This window comes from Mus musculus, chromosome 5 (genome assembly GCF_000001635.26).
Source record: "Mus musculus strain C57BL/6J chromosome 5, GRCm38.p6 C57BL/6J".
NCBI classification, from domain to species: Eukaryota; Metazoa; Chordata; class Mammalia; order Rodentia; family Muridae; genus Mus; species Mus musculus.
In genome coordinates, this window is record NC_000071.6 from 19,506,575 (window position 1) to 19,533,715 (window position 27,141).

The window sequence follows — 27,141 nt, forward strand, 5'->3', positions numbered from 1 at the left end:
TAATCACACCCTGTTCTACATAAAAGCTACTAGAGCTCATGGCAGTAGACAGTCCATCAAATGGGACAGGCTAGAGAAGTTGTGCAAGTGACAGAGTCACACTAGCAAGTCATTCATGACCTTAGTATCCTTATAGTTTGGTCTACAAGAGACCAGTGTAGTTAACTTGACTCAAACACTTGCATGGCAGAGCAGGAGACTAGGGTTGGTAAAAGGACTGAACATGATGGGTTTTTCTGAGCAGAAAGTGCAATTCTATGCTTGCTGGTAACTGAGTGATTAAGCATCTGTCTTTTCTGAGAAATTACTTTAGCCCACTTCCCTCAGCTTACAGTCTTTAGAGTCTCATCACACTGACTTCTTATTTCAGGAATAGTCAAGATCTTATGTTAATACCACACTCACTTAATTGGTGGGTCAGTCAAAAGTCACTTTCCAGGCCAGCAATGAGAACCTCTAGAGATAGTGGGGAAGCTGGCCTCATGAGTGGTGGGTGCCTGCTGGATCTGGACGAGGGAGGAAAAGCTGCTAGCAAAAGGAGAAATGAGTGTCTGACATAGACTTTTGGTATTTTTTAAAAAAAAAAAAAGCAAAATTTGGGACATGCAATCTATAATTTAATTATAGAAAAAAATTAAGTATTGGGATACAGAAATCTCTGCAGATATAAAACAACAGGCAGCAGCTGTGTGAGAACAGAAACGTGGGGACACTAGTGCTTGGCTTTGTGTTGAAGAATAGTCAACGTTTTAATGATTTCTTTCAGTATAAGTGATATAGTGTGCTAAGAAGATGGCAGAACAGAGGTAAAAGAACACGATTAACAACAGTGTAGTGGCCAAAATGACAAATGGAAGATTTAAATATTATTAATAAATATAAGTCATATGTTGTAAGTTAAAATAATTTGTGTGTGTATTATACTGTTACATATTATTAAATGAAAAGGACAATATTTTTTAACTCCTTCAGTTTCATTTTATTATTTACATGTAAATGCTACATGCAACTTTTTAATCTTAAAACAACTTCTTAGTATCGTATTTGTGCTAACCGAGGACGAAAGATGTATTTATTTAATACACTTTTTGAAGAAAGAGTTTAATAGGAGAAATTTCCAGATAGGAAATAGAATTGAATACATGGAACACAGAGCTACAGCACTAGAGATCTGAGTATGATCATTAGCTGTTTAATAAAAGGACAAATGGACCCTCCATTTCTGGGCTTGGAAGAGAAAGGAACAGAGAAAGTAAGCTATTTTTACTGGACTTTGTGTTGCTGAATGAAGCACTTTAATCTTCTATAAGAAACAAGAAAATAAATTGATTGCTTTAATTAAAAAAATCACACAAGCATCGTGTTTACACTATCCAGTCTTGTATTTTTTCTATTGTATACATTTTTAAGCTTTCTCTTACTATGGTCAAATAACTGTGAAAAGGAGTCAGTGCGCCCTGTGTTGTGTGCCATAGCAGTTAGCTGTCATTCAAATATCACTGGGTGAAAGGCACATCACAGATATCCAGGTGTTTGCAGTGCTGTTTCCATGTGTCAACATAGCTCTCCTGGCTCCACACAAGTTAAGAACACCTGCTCAACTGCACAAGCAGTGCATGGAACTTTGTTACATTGTGGTGTTCAAAATTAATTTATTATAATATGTTAACATAATTCATGTGTTTTGATTGTTATGACAATCATTCTGAGTGACCCAACCCATAGTAAAACAAAGAAAACTATTTCACATTTTCCTGGCCCATTATTTTTGATTCATTGGTGACCACATCTTGTGTCTACTAAGGCAATGATAGTAAATCTGACTGCCAATTGCTAATATTATGTTTTCAGGAAAAGTAATAATTGAATCATAAAATGATTAGTAAGGGACAAAAGAGGTTATAGGTCCAATGGCCTTTTAGTATTTGATCTAATTGTTGTTAATGTCAAAAGGTTCTCTTGAATGAACTTTTAACGCATTTGCTTAAACTACACCTTCATCTTGGTTTGTGGCATGAACTGAGTTCAGAATGGCATTTCTCATCAGCACCTCATTTAAAGTAACTCAATTGTTCCCATTAATCCTCAAAACCATCACCACAGTAAATAGTCACCAATAGCATGGTGATATTCTTTTTCCTAAAACTGAAAATTTAAGAGAAATATTATCCCTTTATATATTCTACTCCCTAGCATATCTTATTCAATCAGCAAAATGCCAGAATCTAGATATCTCATTTAAATTCTACAGTTTTTCTTTATTAGAAAATATTAAGTGGATTTCAGACAATCTTTAAGCATGGTAGAATATGGGTGCAACCACTGGGGTAGAAGTTCTAGGTCAAACTTAATCAAGATACAGATGTAGTCTATTCTCATTGGAACGAGCTCTTCATCTTTTCAATAACCTACATGTACATTCAAGTGTGCCACTCACACCAAGCTGAAACAGTTTTTGCATTTATTGTTGCTTTTGAAAATAATCACTATATAACATGATTTGTTCTCACAACTTTGTGAAAGAGGGGTGGGGATCCATGGTAGAAGACCAGGCTCTGGGTATGCCTCTGTTGGTCAGCCTTTAGCAGCATGGCAGGATCCAGTAGCATTTTAGTGTTTCTTATAATTGCTGAATGAAAAAGTAAAACCATAATGCCCCAGAAAAAAAGTTTAGTACTTTTTTAAATGCAATGTTTTTCTTTTATTTTTTTTTTCAGTAACAAATGTGATAGATCCATTTGAAGCCTATGTTGTCAGCCAGAGAAGAACAAATGACTCATTTGGGGGAGGTCACTTCAACTTTCCAACCATCTGAACATCACTTAAGAAATGACCTTTAACAAGATGAGTGTGCTAAGTAGAGCACTTGGTCCTAAAAGAAAAAAAAATACAGTTTGACTTGATCAATTAAGGAGGGAGGCTTATTTCTGATGGCTTGTCAGAGCCCTTTTCCCAATTCCTCCCTATGAAGACTACAGGGAACAGAGATAGAGACAGAGAAACAGAGAAACAGAGACAGAGAGAGAAAGAGAGACGGAGAGAGAGACAGACAGAGAGAGATGGACGCAGGGAGACAGGGACAGAGGGAGGGAGGAAGGGAGACAGGAGGGAGGGAGACAGAGTGGAGACAGGGAGACAGACTGGAGACAAGGAGACAGGGATGGAGGGAGGAAGTAAAGAAAGGAAGAGAAAAGAAAGCAAACTAGTTATATCTTCAGAATAAGGATACAGTCCCATTTTATTGAAATGCAAACCCCAAGATGTTTGTATATTAGAAAATATAGTCTATACACAAATGATAAACCTCTAATATAACAACATAACCAAGCGCAACTGTATAATTTTTTTCCATGAAAAAAAAATGTGGCAGCTGTTTTTTAAAAAGCAGGATGAGGGTAGGGATCTCAAAGAGGATTACACACAAGCTCTGTGTTCTTAACATTGCAGACTGTCTTTACATGTTATTTAATGCCACCCTGAGTAACAAATCAACAATAATAATACTAATTCTAAAGACAGATCATCTTTCCTTTCCCATTCATCTTTCCTTTATATACTGTCAGCTTTAATTGCATACATAGGAACATTTGACACATATGTAGAATCACTACAATTACAGCTTGGAATGTGGTGTATGAATCCTCTATGACTTTTATTTTTTTCAGAACAATGGAGTTTTATACACATGCATCTTCCAGCAGTTCTTCATGCACATTCGTCTTCCAACAGTCTTTATCTTTGCTTTGCTACAGTGACTGAAATCCAAAGGGAAAAACAGCTCTGGATTTCATTCTTCCTTTTCTTATAAAAAGCAAAAGTGACTGGCTGGCTCCCGAAGGGAGCTTTTGTGACCGACAAAGTCGATGAGAAGGTTACTGGGATGGCCAGGTTCCCTTGGGTGTCATTATTCTTTCTTCTTTTAAACACATTTGTTTCATATAGAAAATATAACTTGTCTGGACCATGCACTTTCCTACTTACTCTGGCATAGTGATAGTAGTTAAGTTATCTATACTTATACTATACCTATACTGTAATGTACTATATACTATATACCATGTACCACACACTATACACTATATGCAATACACTATACTATATACAATACACTATATATACTATATACTATGCTATGCTATACTATACTTGCTCCTGCTAAACTCCCACACTCCTTGGGATTACTAAAGTTGTGTTTTCATGAGGCATCACTATATGTCAGTGGGGTAGCACAAGAGAGCTTACGCATACCCACGTGAGACTTTTCTTCTCATCTTATGCCCATGGTGCATTGCCCCACGTCATTTAAAATTACAAACCATAAATTCAAAAACACAATTAATAACTCAAGGTGTTTTTACCAGAACATTTAAATAAAGCCTTCCTGGGACTGAGTCTCTAGGGAAATGCATGCATTGGAAGTCCACCCACATCCTGCCATAATCACCTGCAATAGGTTGTGTTTTACAAGGAAACCCTACCTTAGATGTGTTTCCACTGTCCCTCCTACTCTATGAGGGCAGAGGTAGATTTTTCTATCTCACCTTTGTAAGCATTCTCCAATACCTGGAAATGTACAAGCACAATAATCCTTACAAGGTCGCTCTCAGGGAGAAAAAAAGTAAACGAATGAAAAATTTAAAACAATTAACCACAGATTAAAATTAATCAATACAGTCAAGCTTTGATATAAACATAGAATCTTTAGTTTGAGGCCACTGATTACTGTTGCTTTTCATTGAAACAACTGCTTAGAAAGTGATGAGCTTTGTTGTTTGTAGAAAACACCAATACTTTGTGAACATTTTAGTACTAGGGCTTAAAGACATCCGATGTGTGCTGCATTGATGCTGTCCCTATTAAAACTTGTTTATGTCCCAGAGACTTTGAATTAAAATCCTTAGTAAAAGGTGAGACAACAATTCTGTGTAGTTCAATATTTGTGTCATTCTGTTTCAGTCCATATTATGGAATCTGGTGGCATCTTTGTCTGTAAGCAGGGGACACTAAAACACCTGATTTATTGCAGAACAGATGGGCACACTATTAGCAGCAGGAGACAAAGTATAACACATTTTTACAACCTTCTAAAAGAAAAGACAGGACAGGACATTACAGTTTAGGAACCAAGAACAGTGCTTCTTTGTCCAACTTGAAAATACATAAGATTTGTGGAGGCCATAAATGGATAGACTTTGTTAATGCAATGAATGGCACAGTCTGGAAGAATGGTTAAATATCATACCACATTTTCAGGACAAGGAATGGACAGCAAATTCATTTTAATTAATTTCTTACTGAATATATAGTAAGACTTAATTGTCAGGGGGAGTGGTCATGATTAAATGGGACACTATGGAAAGGGTGCTTGTGGCTGCTTCTCCTGATAAGCAGTAAGGATGCTAAGGATAGTGTTGGCAGAGAGGAGGCATCTACAGAGAATGGAATAGCCCTTCTTCAGGACCAGCTGATGAGTCACTTCATTGAGTCACATAACTATTGGAGTTAATATTGCAAATAACCCACTCTTTAAAATTGCCTAAAATGTTGACTGTATTACACTATGCTGTTAATTTGAAAATATGGGTCAGGTCCCATAGCAAAAATATCATCACCACAAGTAAAGGTTTGGCACATGGAATTCAAGTATGTTTTAGACATACCTCTTACAAAATTCAAAACACAATCATGTATTCTTGTAATGCATTGGTATTTACTGAAACACAATGATTGTTTCAATAAGGACTGGGACTTCTAGCATGGTGGCTCTGTTTCTGTCTCTTTCTAGTCACCATTCTAGACCATACATACACACACACACACACACACACACACACACACACACACACACACACACACACTCAACTGATGTTTATCAAGCATTTCTTTGTTGTGAACATTCAAAATTCATACAGGAATTATCCCTTCAAAAGTATTAAGATATCTAGAAATAGGCTTAATAAGTCTGCTATACTAATTACCTCAAAGTATAAAATAAAGATAGTACATACAAACATGCCCTCAGAAAACAATTTATAAGAAGACATAATTTCTTTGTGTAGAAATTACGTTAATATGCTTTAGGAAAAGTAGTTGTGTTCAAATCAATTCTGTGAGCTAAATAAAGCATCTCAGTAAGTTAATTTTAAATCAGTAATTTCTTACATTAGTATATAACTAGTTGAAATATAATGTAAAAATAAAATTCATAATGGCCTACATATCCAGACAGTTAGTGAGAGATACAATTGGCAGATTGTAATAGTTGGACTTCAGGTTGACAACAGTGGGTAGCTGTCATATGACATGCTGTCCTAGAGACTAGCTTCTTGTAATATGCATATCATCTATTGGGGCTCTTGAATAAAATGGAGATTTCTGCTTTAGTAGATGTAGAATGGGGCCTGAAATCCCATTGCTTTAATAAGCTCGCAGACAATGTCAGTAATGTCAATTAAATGTTCTTCCTTGAGTAGCAAGGGTTAGAGGACGTAAAACACAAGCAGAAAAAGAGCTAAATCGAAACCTTATTACCAGACTAATAACAGAAGGCTAAGTTTTAGTTGCATTTTGCAGAGAATGAAGACCTTTCAGAAAGGTTTTTTAAAAATCCTGGACTTTACTAAAACTAATTAATGTTCAAGATGGATGCTTTAAAACTGGACTGAATAGCATTTCTAAAACTATGATAGACATCTACATTCCTAGTCAGTTCTTGAGATAAGAACCAGTGAACCTGTTGCCTTAATAACTTAGTTTAACATTTTTGGACCACAGTACCTCACAGCACAATAGTTGTCCATACTCGCTAAGGTTTGCCAAGGAGTGGTTCTTCAGGAGAATATACCAAAATTCATTTCTTATAGGTGACAGATAGGTAGACATGACAGATGTTAAGATTTTAATTAATGATTGAAATCTGAGAAACTAGCAGTCTATTAATAGTAATGATAAAATGGGGTTTCTCTTTCTTTTAACTTTTATAAATGCAAGGATGGTTTAATATTTAAGATCTATTCCTTCCCACTTTTCCCATCATGATATGATGTACGACCAGAATCCTGGCCTGCACCCTTAAGTTCTGCATACTGAGTCAGTCATGAAGTCAGGGGGCTGTATGTGTTTCCCTTCTTTTGGTTTTGCTGGTGTGAGATTATTTTCTGTGTTTTCACATGTGTAGGTTTTCTTAAGTTGGAGCTTTCTTTCTACTGGCTGGATTTGTAGATATATATTCTACGAATTTGACTTTATCATGTAATACCTTATTTTTTTCCATCTATAATAATTGAAGGTTTTCTGTGTATTGTAGTTTGGGCTGGAATCTGTATCAATTGACATAAAAAGGTACTAAATAATCTTATACCAGGAAAATCAAAAGACAGGAAATGCACACACACACACACAAACACACCACCACCACCATCATCATCAAAACAACAACAACATAACAGCAATTGACAGTCTTCGGTCCTTATTATTTCTCAGTGTCAGTGGACTCAGATAGATACCATACACTCTCTTAGAGTCTGCAGGACATCTGTGCTGGTTGTTCTGACTCTTAGAGTCTCAGCTGAGAAGCAGAGTGTAGTGCTTATAGGTCTACCTTTACATGTTACTCCATCTGTTCTCCTAGCTGCTTTAATGTTCCTTCTTGGTTCTATATACTTATTATGAGTTAAGGAGACTTTCTTTTCTGTTCCAATCTCTGGTATTCTGTAAGCTTCATATACCTTGATAGCTATCTCTTTCTTTAGGTTAGAATAATTGCCTTCTGTGATTTTGTTGTAAATGTTTTCTGGGCCTTTGAGCAGTGATTATTCTCCTTCCTATTATTCTTAGACTTGGTCTTTTAATAGTGTCCCAGATGTCCTGGATGTTTTGTGTCAGCAATTTTCAGATTTAACATTTTCTTTGACCAGTGTGTCTATTCTTATAGCAAATATTCTTCAGTGCCTGAGATTCTTTCATCTTTTGTATTCCATAGGTGACGCTTGCATCTATAATTCTTGTTCAGATCTCTAGATATTCTGTCTCCAGAATTCCCTTAGTTTGTATTATCGTTATTACTACAATTTCTATTTTCAGGTCTTAAATATTTATAGTCATTTCTTTCAACTGTTTGTTTTTCTAAATTTCTCTGAAAGCTTTATTCATTTCCTTCAAGATTTTGTTTTTCCTTTCCTTTTTGGGGCTTTTAAAATTTGTTTTTGTTGTTGTTTTGTGGGGGTTGCTTTTGTTGCTTTACTTTCTTTGTTTTTGTTTGTTTGGGATATTTTTGGTTTTTTATTTTGGTTTTTGTTGTTGATGTTGTTTGTTTGGGGTTTTGTTTGTTTGTTTGAGACAGGGTTTCTCTGTGTAGCCCTTGCAGAGCTGGAAATCTCTCTGTTGAGCAGACTGGCCTTGAACTCCCAGAGATCAGCCTGCTTTTCCCTCCTGAGGGATGGAATTAAAAGCCTGTTCCGCCATGCCTGGCCTTTCTTTGATTTTTTTTTTTTAACAGATTTATTCATTTGTTCTTTTTGAATGTTATCAGCGTCATAGAGTTGATTTTAAGGTCTTCTGCTGCTCCAGTGATTCTGGAATACTGAAGACTTGCTATGGTTGGATTTCTGGGCTCTGTTGGCGATATATTGCCCTCGCTATTGTTTTGTTCTTCGCTGGCATCTGGACATCTTAGTACGGTCTCATTATTGGTCTCGGTGTCCATTTCTGGGTATGACTTTCTTGGGTGGGAATTTTATTCCTTGGTTTCTGTTTCCTCTCTAGTCTTCTGGCCTGTGTAGCCTGTGGTTGAGCAGGGGGCTCTCCACCTGAGTTGGGAACTTCTGGTGGCCACAATAGATGGAACTTCACAAATTTTCATTTTATCTTTGTACAGAGGCTATGCTAACCTTCTCAGCACCATTCCACTCTTCTTATATGTGCTGCTGAAGTAGGCTCTGCAGAGAATTTTTTAAGACATGATATTCACGACCAAAAGAGATTAAATCGCATTGATTTCGATCTAGCCTTTCTACAGAATGGCATACTTTCAAGACTTTCAGCTCATGCATGCAAAGTGTCTTCAGGTGCATACTGATTTCTAAGCAGGCAGATCTCACAGGGAACTCAGCCCTGATCATTTTAATTTCACCAGCAATGAGCACACAGCAGTGTTCCCTGCTCTTTGCTCCCTTTAAGAGGTTCTGTTAGCATGATTCTATCTTGTTTAGCAAGAATTCAGAAAAGAAGCCTAGATTGTCTTTGAGGTCTTGACCCTTGAATGTGATTCCATGGGATAGAGTTTTCTGAATAATTTTCCATTATCATGTTTACCATATATAATATTCATATTTTCTCACAGGAAGATTATTGTTTCTGGAAGCCTCAATGAATTGGATTAATGGAGAATGACTCATTTATCAATTATTTGATTCCTTTAGAAAGCATCATTGGGTACTAGCTATATAATAGTCTGTTGTTAGCTAAAAATATCTCAGATTTGGTACCCAACTCTGTTGTAAAGGAAGGTGGTGCTGGCAGCAGTGGCCTGCCGTGGTCCAGGCATCCCTTGCTACCATCATAATCTCCTGTTGAAAGCACAGCTACATGTTTCAATCACTCTCTTCAATATGTTGGAAATTTTTTAAAATAAACACTTTTAAAACTAATCTTGTCTCATAGTTATTCTCAAATGGGAATATGAAATTGCATTCATCTGAATGGAAGCCAGTGGACTTTGTTGGAATCCAAAAAGCCGTCTCCTTCTGGAAATGTTAGAATCTTTTGATTTCATCATTCCTCCACAGAATTAATTTCTAAGATTCTCTACTCAGAAAAGCAGAGAGACAGTAAGACTTTTTCTAATTACTCATCAGCAAGGCTGGGCCCAAACTTGAATTCAGCAACATCTGCATGGCTGGACAAACCAAGATCATTCTCCTTTCATGAGCTGCCAGGCCTCTAAATATTGTCTCTTCATCATGGCTATATTCTTTCTTGATAGATTCTATTAACTTTATTACCATGTTTTTTACTTTTCAAACATGATATGTATCTGGGATAAGATATTTTGAATTTTCACTTGGGTCTCCAACATATATCAGATCAAGTTTCACTTCTGTTGAAAGATAAAGCAAAAACACAACGACAAAGGAAAGAAAGAACAAAGGCCACCTGATCTGTCACCTCAGCTGTAGCAAAAGTATCTTAACAAAAGTGTAGTCAACATGTGGTTAATGTTCACTTCAGTTTGTGAAAGACTAAAAATAAAACATCTTTTGTTTTATGACCATTGGAATAAACTCGTGTGAGACAAATAAGTTGTGTTGTTTGTCTCTTAGAGGTCATTTCACCAAAAGTCAGAGTTATTTTGTATGTTTTTATGCTTACTCTCAGTGACAGTAGATAGCTGTGTAGTTAGCATAATGAAAAATCTAAGTCAACGTTTTAGATACTTTTAAATTTTAAATTAAGTGACAAAATATTCACTCCATAAATTCCACAGGGTATAATGTGATGCTTTCATCCTATGCATATATTGAAAATATTTATATCAAGCTAACTAGCATGTCTATCACCTCAGGTAAGCTTTTCCAATCTGAAACTAAATATATTCTTTTGCCAGTTTTGGAATGCACAGTTCATTGTTATTAACTGTGGTTACCTCCTGGGTAATAGAGGTTGTGGACTTATCCCTGCTTACTGAACCCTGGTGCTCTTTAGCTTGTGTCTTTCTGTTTCCCCTTCTCTCACCTCCTATCTCTGGTAAACACTGTCCCCTCTCTCTCTCCTTGGGGGTGTTTACCTTCTTTATATTCTACAACTAAATGTTCTGTTGCACCTGGCTTACTTAGCATAAGATTCTGTGCTCCAAGGTTATCCCTCTTGTTACAAAACACAAAATAACCCTTCTTTTAAAGGTATAGGTAGTGCTAGAGTGTCTTTACATGCCAACTTATGTATTAACTCATCCTTCAGCAATCACAGGAATTTCTTCTATCTTGCCTGTACCTTGAATAGTGCTACAGAAATCAGGCAGGTAAAATATTTTAGTTTTCTTGTTTGTTCTCTTTTGTTTGTTTGTTTGTTTGTTTTTAGAAATAATGTGAGACTCCTTTGAAAGCATTCTTAAGAAAATTAAAATGCTACTGCAGAGTGGGAAAAATATTCTAAAAATATATGCTTTGAAAATAAGCTTAGTCACTGGGAAGAGAGGCCCCTTGGTATTTCAAGCTTTATATGCTCCAATACAGGGGAATGCCAGGGCCAAGAAGCAGGAGTGGGTGGGTAGGGGAGCAGGGTGGAGTGAGGGTATAGGGAACTTTTGGGATGGCATTTGAAATGTATATAAAGAAGATATCTAATAAAAAAAAAAAGAAAATATGCTTAGAATCACAATTTTTAAAATGTGGAGGGCTGGAAGTATGGCTCAGTGGCAGAGTGCTTGGCTAGTATGCAAAAGGTCCCAGGTTCAATCCCTAAAACCATAAAAAGTGCCAAGACATAAGAAATGTGTATACATTGTTTGACAAGAACACACAAAGAAATTTGTCATCCCTCTGTGTGTGTGTGTGTGTGTGTGTGTGTGTGTGTGTGTGTGTGTGTGTAATGTAAGCCTTTTGGACTTTGTGACTATTATTGTTACATGATAGTACCAGTCATGGTTTACCTGTTCACTAGAATGCTGAGTTTCATTGAATAAATTAATCCTCAGTAACACACAATGAAAGACTAAACTAAAATAACAAAATAACACATGTGTTTTCAAAAATAAGATCAAAATATCAACACGTTTAAAATGCTGACTAAAATCACCAACTCTGTAATCAGGTCAACCTCAGTCTTGCTTACTTCAGACTAAATCTATTTAATCACCTGGATGTAAATGGCCCACTCTGAAGCTTTAATATGAGAGAGAGCACGTCCTCTAGAAATGTTAGGGAATGTGCTCTTGGAAAACAGCCATAGGGAACTGAGAATGGCAGGGAGCTGCCCACACAAGCAGAACTGAGAGTAGAGATGAATCTGCCCCAAAATTCTGAAACATATAATGAAGCCTGCGCCCTGCACAGCCAACAGTTGTCTCGGTAGAAAACACAGGCTTGGACCTTTTAGATCCTTCCTCACACAGATGTTGGCCAGAGGCTGATCCATAGGAAAAGCTATCCTGGGAGGCAGGGAAATTTCCTGAATGGGAAAGCCATTAACCATTAATGTGCCCCTGACAATCAGAATCTCCAGTATCCAGATTTTGGGTGTCTCTACTCCCTAGGTGGGATTCTGACTGAGATTTTCAAAATATGCATAGTCTTTTGAAATCTCTATCTCTTAATTTCATTTAGACATTTGGCAAAATATTTAAATTTTTACCAAATACTTAAATGAAATCACATAGAGAGACTTTCCTGAGAAAATAATTCTAGTACTCACTGATCAAGGAGTAAACTAATGAAACTCCATAAAACTAAACAATTAGGCCATCACCAAGTACTGAGGAGATGCCTGTGTCCTAATAGCTACAGATACTAAGATAACACTCTGTGGAGAAGTAGACATCAAGGGTCCAAATAAGACAGTGTCCTGACTCAGGAAGGGAGAAAAGGTAGCCACTCAGGACTCACGGATTTCTTTCTGCAAAACATGTATACATATATTTCTATGCATAAACCCTTTAAGATTTACCAACAAACTAGCTAGCTTATTATAAATTTCAACCTTAATATAAACTAAATCAAAGTTTCCCCCTCCACGTTGCTTCCTTTAAGTTAACTTTGATCAGGCACAAATATTCAAGTATATCTTCTTCCACACAAAAGTTTAAAAAACAAATGTTTAAAATACGTGCATATGAACTGCTTGATATTTAACACTTTACAAAGTGATTAACTTTCTGGACATTTCTGTCACACTATGAAGGTGCTTTCGCTTGCTTCTGTGGTTTAATATTTTCAGAATAGAATAAAAGATTGGGCAGAGGAAAAGATCAAACAGTATTGCAAATCTGTCCCTAAATGATACCCTGGACCTAAACCACACAGAGAGGGAATGAACTCTGTCTTTGCTGACGGTGGGTGTAGAGGAGAGCAGGGATCAGAATAAGTCTGTGATCACTTAAATGTAACACATCCAAAAGATTTGCAGTTAGATGATGATTTTAGCAAAGAATGGTGTCAGTGATACTGTGTGAGATTTGACAACATTATGAAATAGTCTTCTTTTAAGCATACCAAATCTATCTTCATTTAGATGTTTTGTATTTTTCACATTCAGCAAAACCTATTTTCCAATTTTCATTGACCAAAACAATTGGAAATCTCTGATACCTATGTGGCTCTTCTGTCTGTTTAGCTTAACTTTCTATCCCATCAGCATCACTCATCTGCTTTCACTAACTGAAAATGAGTATTTACTAAGTGTCGCATCTCAGAATAAATCAGCACATAAAGTTGAGACCAAGTGAGTTCCCTTTAACCAATACATATCTAAAAAAGAATTGTATTTAGAACAGAGAGGGGCTGGTGAGATGGCTCAGCTGTTAAGAGTGCAGACTGCTCTTCTAAAGGTCCTGAGTTCAAATCTCAGCAACCACATGGTGGCTCACAACCATCTGTAATAAGATCTGACGCCCTCTTCTGGAGTGTCTGAAGACAGCTATAGTGTACTTACAGATAATAAATAAATAAATAAATAAATAAATAAATAAATAAATAAATAAATTTAAAAAGGAAAAAAAGAACAGAGAGACTTAGTAGCATTAATGAAAGTCAAGAATAAAAGACTTTCAGGAATCAATTTTTTGCAAAGTGGTGTAACATCATTTTGACAAAGTAATAGAAGGCACTCTCATATTTGGGAGAAATAATTACCAATTAATTCTCTCCTGGGAAATGTTCCTGGTCACATGTTCTTTAAAAAAACAGACACAATAAGTTTAAAGTGCAGGCAACTTGCCTAAGAATAAAATCATCTCACTGAGATAACTAGTATGAGATATAGACAAGCTTTTTCTCTTTAAAATAAAATGTAGACCTTCCTTACTTGTAGAAATAGATACATTCTGATCAAATTTCAGAGAATGCCATTCTCAACAAAATGGCAAGATTGACAAATTCAAAGAGCTTGCAATGTTTAGCAAGATCGAATGGTAACTTACGTGAAGTATGTGTACCATGGATTGCACAGGGTAAGCACTCAGCTCTTAGCTGCCATTATTATATTATGATTCCTCCATCCTTCCCACCATACCTATAGCTTTGCAGGGTCCACAGAGATTTCTCAATTGCAATATGGAGTTATTCTTTTCCTAGATGGCAACAAGGAAGCAGACATGAGCATCTTATCAAAGGCAAGGAAGACTCTTAAGTGAGACTATGACCACTAGCTTTTGTTTTTAGTCACAGAATATTTCTTCTATAAGTTATAAGACTCTTGAAGATTTTTACATTTGATTTGACACATGGCTATTAATATTTACGGGTTACAGTACAATACAAGCATGCTCTATGTAGTGATCACATCAGGATCATGACAAGTCTATCACTTCAAATATTTATGTCTTTGCAATTAAGTTCCTACAAACTATGTTTTTGGGTATTTGATATTTAAAATGAAGCATCATTAAAAACAGATAAATATATTATTCTGATATATACCATCCGTCACCTAGCTAATATCCATCATAAACAAAATCTGTGTGTTCACTTACCTTTTCTCCTTTCTCAGTGTCTGATCACCACTTTTCTACACTGCATCTTCTTACCAACTTACATAGCCTTCCACACCTGGTCAGAGCCACAGCATTCGTGACTTCTGGCCTCTTACTTGTCTCACTTAAGGTGACGTCTTCCACCTTGCACCCATGCTGCTGCAAAGGAAAGATTCCATTTGTTTTATGGCTCAGTAGTTTTGCATTGCAGTAGATGGAAGATCTTTTCCTTAAGTATTCACTAATTGATGAACATTTACATTGTTTCCATCTCATTGCTTTTGTGAATTCTGCTACAATAAATGCAGAGACGGAGCTATTTCTCTGGCATCCTGATTCCCTTCTCTATATAAATGCTCGGTGATGGGGACTTTTTTTTTTTTTATCAGCTAGCAGTTATGTTTTTAGCTGATTACCTTAAAGCTTTCCTAGTGTACATTCCCATCAGCAGTGTGAAGCAGTTGTTCACTCTTCAAAATGTTATGGACATTATTGTTGTTTGTTCTTTTTAATAACAGCCATTTGGATTAGGGTGAGATTGTATTTTATGGTGGTTTGATATGCATTCCTCTAAGTATTACAAGTAATAAGCACCTGTGATATCACACTTGGCATACCATTTGTTTATTTCTGATTTGTTTCCTAGATTTTCTTCATTTTATTACAAAATGTTCTGTCCATATTAATGTCTAGAGTATTTTACTCTGGAAACATGGTTAAAATACATACAATAATTAAAAACTCAAAAAATTAAAACTGCTGATTCTTCAGGTCACACACGTGTGCACATATGTGTTTGCTATATTTTTACATTCCCAGTGTATTCAAATATGTAGCTTATTTTGGTGCAATGATTTTAAAATATGGGAATTTATTAACGTGATAAAATTAAGATCTCAGAAAAGAATTTCTAAGTCCTTGTTGACTAAGAGATCCTCTGTTTGGTCCATTGTTTAGTTAAATATTTCAGAACAAATGTATCATAACTGAATAAAATTAATGGTTTCTGTGTTAAGGACCTTGCCATTTTCACATTGACTTGTCTACAGAGGGCAGCAAAGAGCTTCAGTTCAAAGACCAGCAGGTTGATTTAGCAGTTCTTAACTGCTGTTTCTACAACACTTTAAACACTGTGAGAAGTGTCAGTGTCAAGGTTCAGTTTGCTAACCTTGCATGGTCTTGTTTGCCACAGGAGGATCAGAGCAAGGGCCAGAGTCAGCTGCTTGCCTCAGATCACTAATGGTGAAATTCTTAAAGAGCTTGCAACAGAAAAAAAAAAAAAAAAAAAAAAAAAGGTGTTTCTGTTTAGAATAGATTCTCACAAAAATATTTCAAGTTTAATTATATTCAAATTCTCATGGATATGGACTACAGTATATTATACAATTGTATAAATTAATGGCCTTTAATAATGATAACCAATAACGTAGTTACAGAGCCTATAATGCTTTAAGGTAATGATTTGGGTGTTTCCCATTATTATAACTATCTCTAATTCTACATTTTTATTCATTACTTATGACATTAAAAAATTAATTAGACCACCAGCTCACCTGTATCTAGATTACCGATTCAGTGTTTCACGTTAGGTTTGTTCTCTGTGTTTACCTGGCATGAGATTTATTTCCAATGGTCTCCAAGGTCAAGATTTGTAGAAAAGAAGGTATGAGCCAATGCCACATCAGAAGGAAAGCTCTAATTGCTGTGCAGACCCAACCCCAAAAGGTGGCCTTTCAGGGTGCTCTCCTACATCAGCCTGCAAAGAGAAAGACTTTATTTTTTCCCATCTGAGTCTATCACTTGGTATGGGCTGTTTCAAGACCAGGTGAGACCCTGGGCAAGATTACAGTCTTTGCTAACACCCCAGTTCTTTAAAGGGATGTTGGACTGCAACTCCTTTGTGTCCATTACATTCATTTGTGATATAAAGTAGTCAGCACTCCTTATGCTGAAGCTGAAGGGATGATAACATTTGCAGTTATGTTGCAAGATTTGTTATCTTCTACAGGATTAACTTATTAATTCGTGTTTAATAGGAAGCTATTGTCTTAGCAGATTTGATAGCTCCTGCAAATTCTGGTTCTCAGTAGGTGAGGCAGGAGATGAATGAAAACACTAGAGATGAATTCTACCTCCTAGGTTTACATAAAGAAAAAACAGCCAAACACAAAAGAGACTTGAGTGGGGGATTGCTTAATTGTACTTAAATGAACAGTTTACAACACCTCCAGGCTTTCATTTTTCAGAGACCCAATTTAGATAAGGAAAACAAAGGAATGTGTGAATTTGAAGCCATCCTAATCTCCTCCTTTAGGAGAACCACAGTATGGCAGGATCAGAAGGGCAGCAGGGAGTTGAGATGGTTTCAAAGTAAATGGAGCTGTTGTGTTAGAGAAAGATTATTCACTTATTGAAAGGATGTGGACAAATGGAGAAATATAAAGACGAAAACTTAAATTAACCACACTCTCTGCCATGTCTAAGAAAAATCACTGTTTTCTGACTTTCTTCCAATCATCTTTCCCTACTTAAAAGTAGAAAGTCTTGATTTAGCTTATTTTGGTTTTAGACTGAGTTTTTTTTTCCTCTTCCATTAAAATGTATTCAAATGACAACATGCATTTACTGCAGGTTGCTCTACTTAAGAGCGTGCAGAGCATATAATTAGCATCATTATAAGAAATAATAAGAATAGCTGAACTAGGGTGCATATTTCAAACGATTCCTGTTTGGAGAAATTGTATAAAATGGAATAACTGGGTCAAAAAAATAACATTTTAGATCCTGGACACATTGCTGAACAAGAGAATCAAATGATACATATCAATTTACATCACCGCCAATAACATTTCTATCTCTATCATCATCTCTTACAAAATTTGATAAGAAAAAGATGACTTCATTGTTGTCTGTTGTTTTGTTGTGAATGTAAACACTTCAATCCAATTCCATGTCTCTGCTCTGCAAGGATTGATCTATAGTTATAGAATCAGTACATTTAAAATTGGTATGTAAGTCCTGTCTGTGCATTAAGGTTCTTGCCTCTCATGGTTGAGGATACTGTGTTGCACTGGCATATCCCTGTTTGCCAGGTTCCTTCATTCTTTAACAGTTTCTAAACTATAGACCTGAGTGGTGAGAATTCAAGTAAGCAATACCTGTTCTTTGTGATTAACCTTTCAAAACTTCAACTATACTTTCAAAGCTGGCATATGCATGCAAGTTTGCTAAAGTGATTTTTTTTTTTAATTTTTGAAACAGTTTACTGTGTCATCTTGTTCACCAGAAAGGTAGAATACAGTTAACTCATTACCTTAACCACATATAATTCACTGAAATTCAATGTTTTATTATAGCTTGTAGTAAAGAAGCATATCTATATTATAATCTAAAATACATATGACATACATAGACATTTATATATGTACCTTTACTTGATATGAAATAATACTACTATCATGGCTTTGGTTTCCCCCATAACTAAATGATAAGACTATTGCAAAAGACTACCACAAACTTTGGCTGCAGGACAAAAAAAAAATCAGTCTTGTATTTATGAGGAAGTAAGTGACCCATGTTGGCCATATTTTGTATGCAAGAATGTATACTCTTCAGGTAGCTAGAGGAGAAAAGACATGAATGGTCTTATCCAACACTGGCCCTGAACTGCTAGAAGACTGATCTGACTTGATTAGGTTTGAGGTCTGTTCCATAGAGAAGAATTCATATTAATTACTATAAAAAATAGTCAAAACTCATGGTTGTAAGTTCTATACCTGAGAAGAGAACCTATTAATATTGGTCTCCTAAAAGTTCATGTTGTTAAATACTCTTCTACATATTTATATTTATATCCATAGATTTATGTTGCATGCAACATTGGTCAAAGACACTTCTTGTGTTGGTTAATGCAGAGACATATTGTTGTTCAATATGCTAAAAATAATGGACTCTGCATGCTCAGTCATGGATGGGACATCTTACAACAGCTTTCCCAACCACATCAAGGACAAGGGGCGGGGGGAGATGGAAAGAATGTAAGGGCAATAAAATGGGACAAATGCTATGAAATGATGTCCTCTCTACATAATATATATGAACTACAATAGCTGTGGTTGCCTACATAAGATCTGTGTAAGATGAAATGAGTTTAAAACTGCAGCATGGACTGTAAAGGAAATCCTGAGGCTCTATAGCCAACTGAGGTTGCACTTCACAGTTAGATAGTTTCTATTACAGTGACAGTCACTTTTCTTTAGATGGGGTAACTGTTGAGTTGCCTACCCATGGTGGACAGATAACCCCAGTCCTATGAACATATGAACAACACTAACTGCCCTTAATAAGGAAGACATGGATTTGGGAAAGAGCTGGGGTATGGAGGTTCTAGTGGAATTGCATTTGGGAGTTTGATGGGTAAATATGATCAAGTACCATCATATACATTGTACATTGTATACATGTGCAAATTTTTCAAAGAATAAATATGAATCATAAGTTCTGCTCCATACATGCTGATTTCCATATAAAATTGCATTAAGATTTTAGATCTATATTTTAAGATTTTACATGACAAGACCATCATTGCACATCATTGTAAATGTTCACATTCAATGTGCATTATTCAATTTTCCAGTACTGTAACAAATGCCTAACAAACATAATTTCAGAAGTGGGAGCTTGGCTTTGGTACTCAGTTTTCAAGGTTGCTGTATGTGACATATTGACAATTGCATAGGCCTGTAGCAGCACACTCTATCATGGTGAACGTGCATGGCAAAGGAGGATAAGTCACTTCATGACTAGTGGTCAAAAGAGGAAGAATGGCTAGTGTTAAATTATCCAATCAAGAGGAGTCCCCAGAGATCTGAGGGCTCCCCCTGGCTTTTGCATCTTAATGGCCCTCTACCTCCCAACCATGTCAAACTGACAAATGAGCTTAAAACACATGAAGCTTTAGAGGCCACACAAGCTCCAAGGATAGACTCATAACTGGTCTTGCATTTATCTTTGTAGACTATTTTAACTACTCTATCTCATATCAGCTAGCATAGGAAATGAACACTAACAGGAAATCCTAAGAGTGTCCTTCCCTTTGTTGTGGGAGGGATACACTGTCTTCTTCAGCTCCTTGATGTTTGGTACATTTAAAAGTTGACCTCTGTGTGTATTAGGAAGCTCATTTATTATATTTTCTGTGATATTTTCTAAAATGTGCATTTATGTAAGGAAATAAGTTATTAAAGTTTGCTGATTGATTCATTCCTTTTTTATTACTTTTATTTGTTTATTTTTTTACAGCCCAGTCATTACTCTTCTCCTGGTCCTTCCTCATCCCATTCCTCCTTCCTCTTGTCTCCAAGAGGATGTCCCCAACTCCTAAGTCCATCCGCTGCCAGACCTCCCCACTCCCTGGGGCCTCAAGTCTCCATAGGTTTAGACACATGATCTCCCACTGAGACCAGATGAGAAACTCCTCTGCTATCTATGTGTCAGGGGCCTCAGGCCAGCTGAAGTACACTGCCTGGATGGTGGCTCAGTGACAGATCTCAGGGGTCCAGGTCAGTTGAAAGTGCTGGACTTCCTGTGGGGTCACCCTCCTCCTCAGCTTCTTCCAGCCTTTCCCTAACTCAATCATAGGGAACCCTGACTTCAGTACATTGGTGGATATAAGTGTCTGTGTCTGTCTCAGTCAGCTGGGCCTCTCTGTGGACAGCCATGGTAAGCTTCTGTCTGTAAGCACACAATAGCATCATTAATAGTGTCAGGTCTTGGAGCCTCTCTTTAAGATAGATCCCATGTTGGGCTGGTCACTGAACTGCCTTTCCCTCAGTCTCTTCTCCATGTTTGTCCCTGCAGTTCTTTTAGACAGCAAAAATTCTGGGTCAGAGTTTTTGACTGTGGAATGGCAACCCTATCTCTCTACTTGATGAAGCCCTGTCTTTCTATTAGAGATGGACTCTACAAGTTCCCTCTCTCCACTGTTAGGTATTTCATCTAAGGCTCCTCCCTTTGAGTCCTGAAAATCTCTCACCTCCCAGGTCTCTGGTGCTTTCTACAGAGTCCCACCCCCACCTCCCACTCCAGGAGGTCGTGTATTTCCATTAATTCTGCTGGCTCTCAGGGATTCTCTCCTGCCCCCCCCCCCCCACCAAAACACACACATATACCTGATCATGTTCCCCTTTTCCCCTCCTCTTCCCCTCTCCCGTGCAAATCCCTCTTCCCCTCTGTTCCCTGTGACTACTTTCTTCTCCCTCCCAAGTAGGATTAAAGCATCCTCACTTGGGCCCTTTACCTTGCTAATCTTGCTTAGTTGTGTGGATTGTATCCAGAGTATTTTGTACTTTTTATTGGTAATATCCACTTATTAGTAAGTATATACCATGCATGTCCTTTTGGGTCTGCAAAAGGACCCAATCATTATAGTCTTTATCCCACTCCTGGTCCACCCTTCCATAGTTCCTCATTCCAATCTTCCTCCCTCTGTCTACAAGAATATGTCCCTACCCCACTCCCACCCCCTCACTCAGGATGACATTTTCTGGTTCCATCCATTTGACTGCAAACCTAGTGATGTCCTTGTTATTAATAGCTGACTAGTATTCCATTATATAAATGAACCACATTTTTTGTATCCACTCTTCCATTGTGGGACATCTTGTTGTTTCTAGCTTCTGGCTATCACAGATAAATCTGCTATGAACACAGTGGAGCACATGCCCTTGTTTTATGGTGGGTCATCTTTTGGGTATTTACTCAATAGTGGTAGAGCTGGGCCTTCAGGTAGATCTATTTCCAATTTTCTGAGGAACCTCCAGATTGATTTCCAGAGTACCAGTTTGCAATCTTACCAGCATGGGAGGACTGCTCCTCTTTCTCCAAATCCTATCCAACATGTGCTGTCATCTTAGTTTTTGATATTAGCCATTCTGGTTGGTGTAAGGTCTAGAATCTCAGGGTTGTTTGGCTTTGCATTTCCCTGATTACTAAGGACTTTGAACAGTTAAGTGCTTCTCAACCATTTGAGATTCCTCTGTTGTGAAATCTCTGTTTTGTTCTATACCCCATTTTTTTATAGGAGTGTTTGCTTTTGGGGGGTTTAGCTTCTTGAGTTCTTTATATATTTTGGATATTAGCCCTCTATTGAATATGGAATTAGTGAAGATTCTTTTCCCAGTTGTAGGTTTCTGATTTGCCCTATTGACTTCTGTCCTTTGCCTTACAGAAGCTTTCCAGTTTCACGTGGTCCCATTCATCAATTTTTGATCTTAGAGCCTGAGCCATTTGAGTTCTGTTTAGAAAATGTCTCCTTGCCTGTGACTTCGAGGTTCTTCCCCACTTCCTCTTCTATTAGATTCAGTGTATCTATTTTTATGTTGAGATCCTTGATCTACTTGCACTTGAGCTTTGTGCACTTGAGCTTTGTGCAAGGTGACAAATATGGATCTATTTTTATTTTTCTACATATAGACTGCTAGTTAAACCAGCACCATTTATTGGAGATGCTTTCTTTTTTCTATTGTATATTTTTTCTGGCTTCTCTGTCAAACCTCAAGTATCCAAAGCTGTGTGGTTTTATTTCTGGATCTTCTATTGTATTCTATTGATCAACTGGACTGCTTTTGTACCAATACCATGCAGTTTTTATCACTGTTGCTCTGTAGTACAACTTGAGGTCAGGGATGGTGATTCCTCCAGAAGTTCTTTCATTATTAAGAATTGTTTTTGCTATCCTGTATTTTTTGTATTTCCATATGAAATTGAGATTTTGCTTTTTCTATACCTGTGAAGAATTGAGCTGGCATTTTGATGGAGATTGCATTGAATCTGTAGATTGCTTTTAGTAGGATGGCCATTTTTCTTTTTTTTTTTTTTTTTTATGTTAAACACACCAATCCATGGGCAGGAGAGATCTCTCCATTTTCTGAGGTCTTCTTCAGTTTCTTTCTTGAGAGAGTTGAAGTTATTGTCATACTGATATTTCACTTGTATGGCTAGAGTTACCCCAAGGTATTTTATATTATTTGTGACTATTGTGAAGGTTGTTTTGTCCCTATTCTCAACCCATTAATCATTTATGTAATAAAAGGCTACTGATTTGTTTGAGTTAATTTTATATCTAGCCACTTTGCTGAAGTTGTTTATCAGCTGTAGAAGTTCTCTGGTAGAATTTTTTGGGGTTACTTATGTATGCTATCATACCATCTGCAAATAGTGATATCTTGACTTCTTTGCCAATTTGTATCCCTTTGATCTCCTTTTGTTGTCTTATTGCTCTAGCTAGAATTTTGAGTAATATGTTGAATAGATACTTGGAGATTGGGCATCCTTGTCTTGTCCCTGATTTTAGTGGGATTGCTTCAAGTATCTCTCCATTTACTTTGATATTTGCTGTTAGTTTGTTGTATATTGCTTTTACTATGTTTAGGTATGGGCCTTGAATACCTGATTTTTCCAATACTTTTAACATGAAGGAGTATTATATTTTGTCAAATGCTTTTTCATCATTATGTGTTTTTTTCTTTTGAGTTTGTTTATACAACTTTGTATATTGATTTACTTCTTTTGAGATAAAAATTTCATAAAATGATTGACAATCATATTACCTAGTACTATAAATCAATTGCTATTCATTTTGACTGTTATCTTCTTTGAATCAATTCAAAAGACATATGCAAATAATATAATATTTTTCACATTAAGTAAACAGAACTTTAATTCCTCCTTTGAATGTTTACCTGTGTGATAAGTTGCTGTCATGTTTCTTGCCTTTGGGCATATGCTGGTGTTTTTAAAAATATACAAGCTACTAAAGGTGATAGGAAGTACCCTATGTTTATTTCTTAACATTAATTTAAATGTCTCTAATGCCAAATGAAAGAATTAGTTTTATGTAGTTTTACAATTCATATTATTGCTCTCTCTCTAGCTTATTACTTTCATTGTATGTTCTATAACCACCCTTATCTTTTTAATTGTATAATACAGGTTAAAACTTTTTTCCTACTTCCATTTGCTCCTTTTACAGATATGACAGAGTAAATCAGTTGGCCTTAAATTTGTATCAAAATTTTGGTGCTTGGATACAGCTGGGTGGTTTAGAAGCACAGGAATACTTTGTTGTAAATAGCTAGGGAATAGATGTCAGAACAAGCTCTGAAATACTGTGTTGTATTTTATTTAATTTTTAGACAGCATCTTATTTAGAGCAGTCTGACCTTGAACTCCCTATATAGCTAAGAATGCCTCCTGCCTGTACCTACTTCTCAAGTGCAGCTATGACAGACATTTGTCAGTGGACCCAGGTTTTATGGAGCATAGTAGAGAGATACTCTTATAACTAAGCTGCATCTTAGCTCCTCTGATCCCTAATGTCTGAAGGGCATTGCTGGAGTGTGATGGCACATCTGGGACAGGCCAACATTTCCCTCAAAATGCATGTAGTATTCAGAAATAGGTGTGGCCAGGCATTTGGAAATCTGTGAAACTAGGTGGCAGTTTGGAATACTACTGAAAGCAAAAATGGTGTACAAGCCTGTGTGATTTTTAAGCAGTGTTGGCAAAAATTAAGGTGAGTTACTTTTTATAATTACTATTAGTGTTTACTTAATGAAAACATTACAAAAACAAAAATAGTGAAACAGTCAAGATGTGTGTGTGTGTGTGTGTGTGTGTGTGTGTGTGTGTGTGTGTGTGTGTTAGATGGGTATATTCCATTAAGTGGGTAACTTTCATTAATTTAGTTTGTTATTAGAAAAAAACCCAAATTTTTATTTTTAGGTGCAGCGAGACCTTCCTAAGTTCATGTTGAAGTTCTAGCTCCTTGTACTTTAAAATAAGAGCCTTAGAAATGAAGTCACCATAGATGTAATTACTTAAGATAAAGTCATAGTAGGATTGGACCCCTAATTCACTATAATTGATGTTTTCCAAAAAACTTTGAATAGAGTCTGGTACATGGGGAGAATGCCACAGAATAGGGACCATGGTGCTCTGGGGAGGTGGGGAATGAGGCTGTAAATGAGACTTCTGAGCATCTCCTGAGGCACAAAGCTCTCCAGTGAAGACATCTAACTTCTAGAACCATGGGAAAATAAATTCACTTTTTCTGGCTGCACAGTTTATGGTGTTTTTTGCAGCCCAGTAAGCTAATGCATCCGGCAACTATAACCAATAAATTAACAAATTTTATTCTTGAAAACAAACATAAAACTTAAGATGGTTTATGATGTACATTGGGAACACACATTCTGTAAATGAATTGTAAATGATTGTTCTGTAATTGCAAGATGTAAATGTCAGGCTACAAAGAATGTTGCCTAATGAATGACTTCCCTCGATTATTTTCATTTTAAGTAATATTCATTTTCTTTCATGGAGTTTTACTTTAATTAAGGATCAAATTGTTCAGAATGTTCCCTCCAAATCCCTTATCCTAGCTGATAGGCTGTTGAATCTCAATATTCTAAGTGGCATAATTTTTTAAATCGCAATGGTGTATTTTACAATCATGATTATTCTTCTTAGACAAAGGTTATTGAATTAAGTGAGCTATGCAGTAGATATCACTAATTATATGAATTTATATCATTGGACATTAAATCACCATTTATCTTCAAGTTCAAAAGACAATATGCCATAGATATCAAATATTTTGTTTAATGTTATTTAAAACATAAAAATACATTTTACTGTATGATCTATAAATATATTAACTATTTGACTTTATAATATATACTGAGAACTGATAAGATCTTCAAGTTACTTTTTGAAAGGTATTTAAAAATTAATTTGATGGTCAGATGGTCGACCAGTGAAGAGCACTCAAGACTCTTGCAAAGGGCCTGGGTTCAGTCCTCAACCCCCACAGAATGGTCCATAAAAAGGTGTAATTCCAGTTTCAAAGAATCTGATGTCATCTTCTGGCCTTATGGGAACCTCTATGACAGACATGTAAGTACGTGCACACAAGACATTAGTACACATAAATTAAAAATAAATGAATCTTTAAAATATAATTTTAGTGATGAATAATTATTTGCTGCTTAAACTCTGGTCATCTAACTTTTATGTAAAGTATAACTAGAGGAAATCAGTTTTTGAATAAACACATTGCAGTGGTTATGTATAACACATAGAAAACTGCAGAAACTTTTATGAATGTTTACTGAGTGGTTACTGAGTGGTTACTGAGTGGCATTTGATCTCTGAATATGAATATTCAAATAACAGTGTAAGGGGAGGGTAAAAAAAGAGGGGCAGAATCAGGTATGGGAGGAGATGGAGGAGATGTACAGAGGATCAAGAAATTGTACAGAGGTGTGTAGCAATGGTGGATGGGGAACAGAGGGTACCAACCAGAAAATCCCAGATGTTAAGAAAGCCAAGTGCCTCCCAGAACCCCACAGGGATGACATTAGCTGAAATGCCCCACAAAGAGGAGGGAGAATCTGTCAATACCATATCCAGAGATTAGGCATGGCACCCTGGTTGAGGGATGGGGCCACCCAACCATTTCCATTGCCCCTATCTAAAGGAAACACAGGGACAAAGAGTGGAACAGAGACTGAAGGAAAGTCCATCCAGAGACTGCCCCAGCTGGGGATCCATCCCAAATGCAGACACCAAACACAGATACTATTGTGGATGCCAAGAAGTGCTTCTGACAGGATCCTGATACAGCTGTCTCCCAAGAGGCTCTGCCAGATCCTTACCAATACAGATGGGGATGCTCACAGCCAGCCATCAGACTGAGCACAAGGACACAATTGGAGGAGTTAGGGGAAAGTCTGCAGGAGCTGAAGGGGCCTTATCTGGCATCAATGGGAGGGGAGGCCCTTGGTCCTTTGAAGACTTGATGCACCAATGTAGAGGAATGCTAGGGCAGTGAGGTAGGAGTGGGTGGATGGGTAGGGGAGCACCCTCATAGAAGCAGGGTAAGAGGGGATAGGATAGGAGGGGTTGCAGAGGGGAAACCTGGAAAGGGGATTTGAAATGTAAACAAATAAAATAACCAATTTTTAAAATATCTTAAAATCAAATAACAGGGCCAAAAAAAATGCCCCCCTTAAGCAAACATGCTACAGATCAAGGTTGATGGCCTGCAACCCTGAAACCTATACTGTAAACACAGAATTTATTTCTCTAAGTTATCTTATGAACTCCACACCTGCACCACGGCACACACATGCTTTCTCAAGCCCAAACAGATACAAAGACACAAATACACACATGTGTACACACACACACACACACACACACACACACACACACACACACATACACACACACAAAGAGAAAAAAGAGAGAGAGAGAGAGAGACCTTTCTTAGAAGATTTTATAAATCTCCAGTAGTGTGGCTAAGGTTGGGTATGTGTTTTAATCTCTTAAAATTCAATTATAATCCTTATAAACTGTTGTATAAGTTTTTGTGAATGATACATTCATATTTTGAG

The 27,141-nt window shown here is 36.7% G+C and overlaps 1 protein-coding gene and 1 non-coding gene across 10 annotated transcripts in view; one reads left to right on the forward strand and one right to left on the reverse strand.

Moving 5' to 3' along the window:
* Positions 1-27,141, forward strand: part of Magi2 (membrane associated guanylate kinase, WW and PDZ domain containing 2) — a 1,485,406-nt gene that overhangs the window by 287,188 nt on the left and 1,171,077 nt on the right. The window lies entirely within an intron of this gene.
* Positions 8,831-8,933, reverse strand: Gm25335. Its single transcript, XR_003956061.1, has one exon. It is a non-coding gene; the product is annotated as a U6 spliceosomal RNA (small nuclear RNA).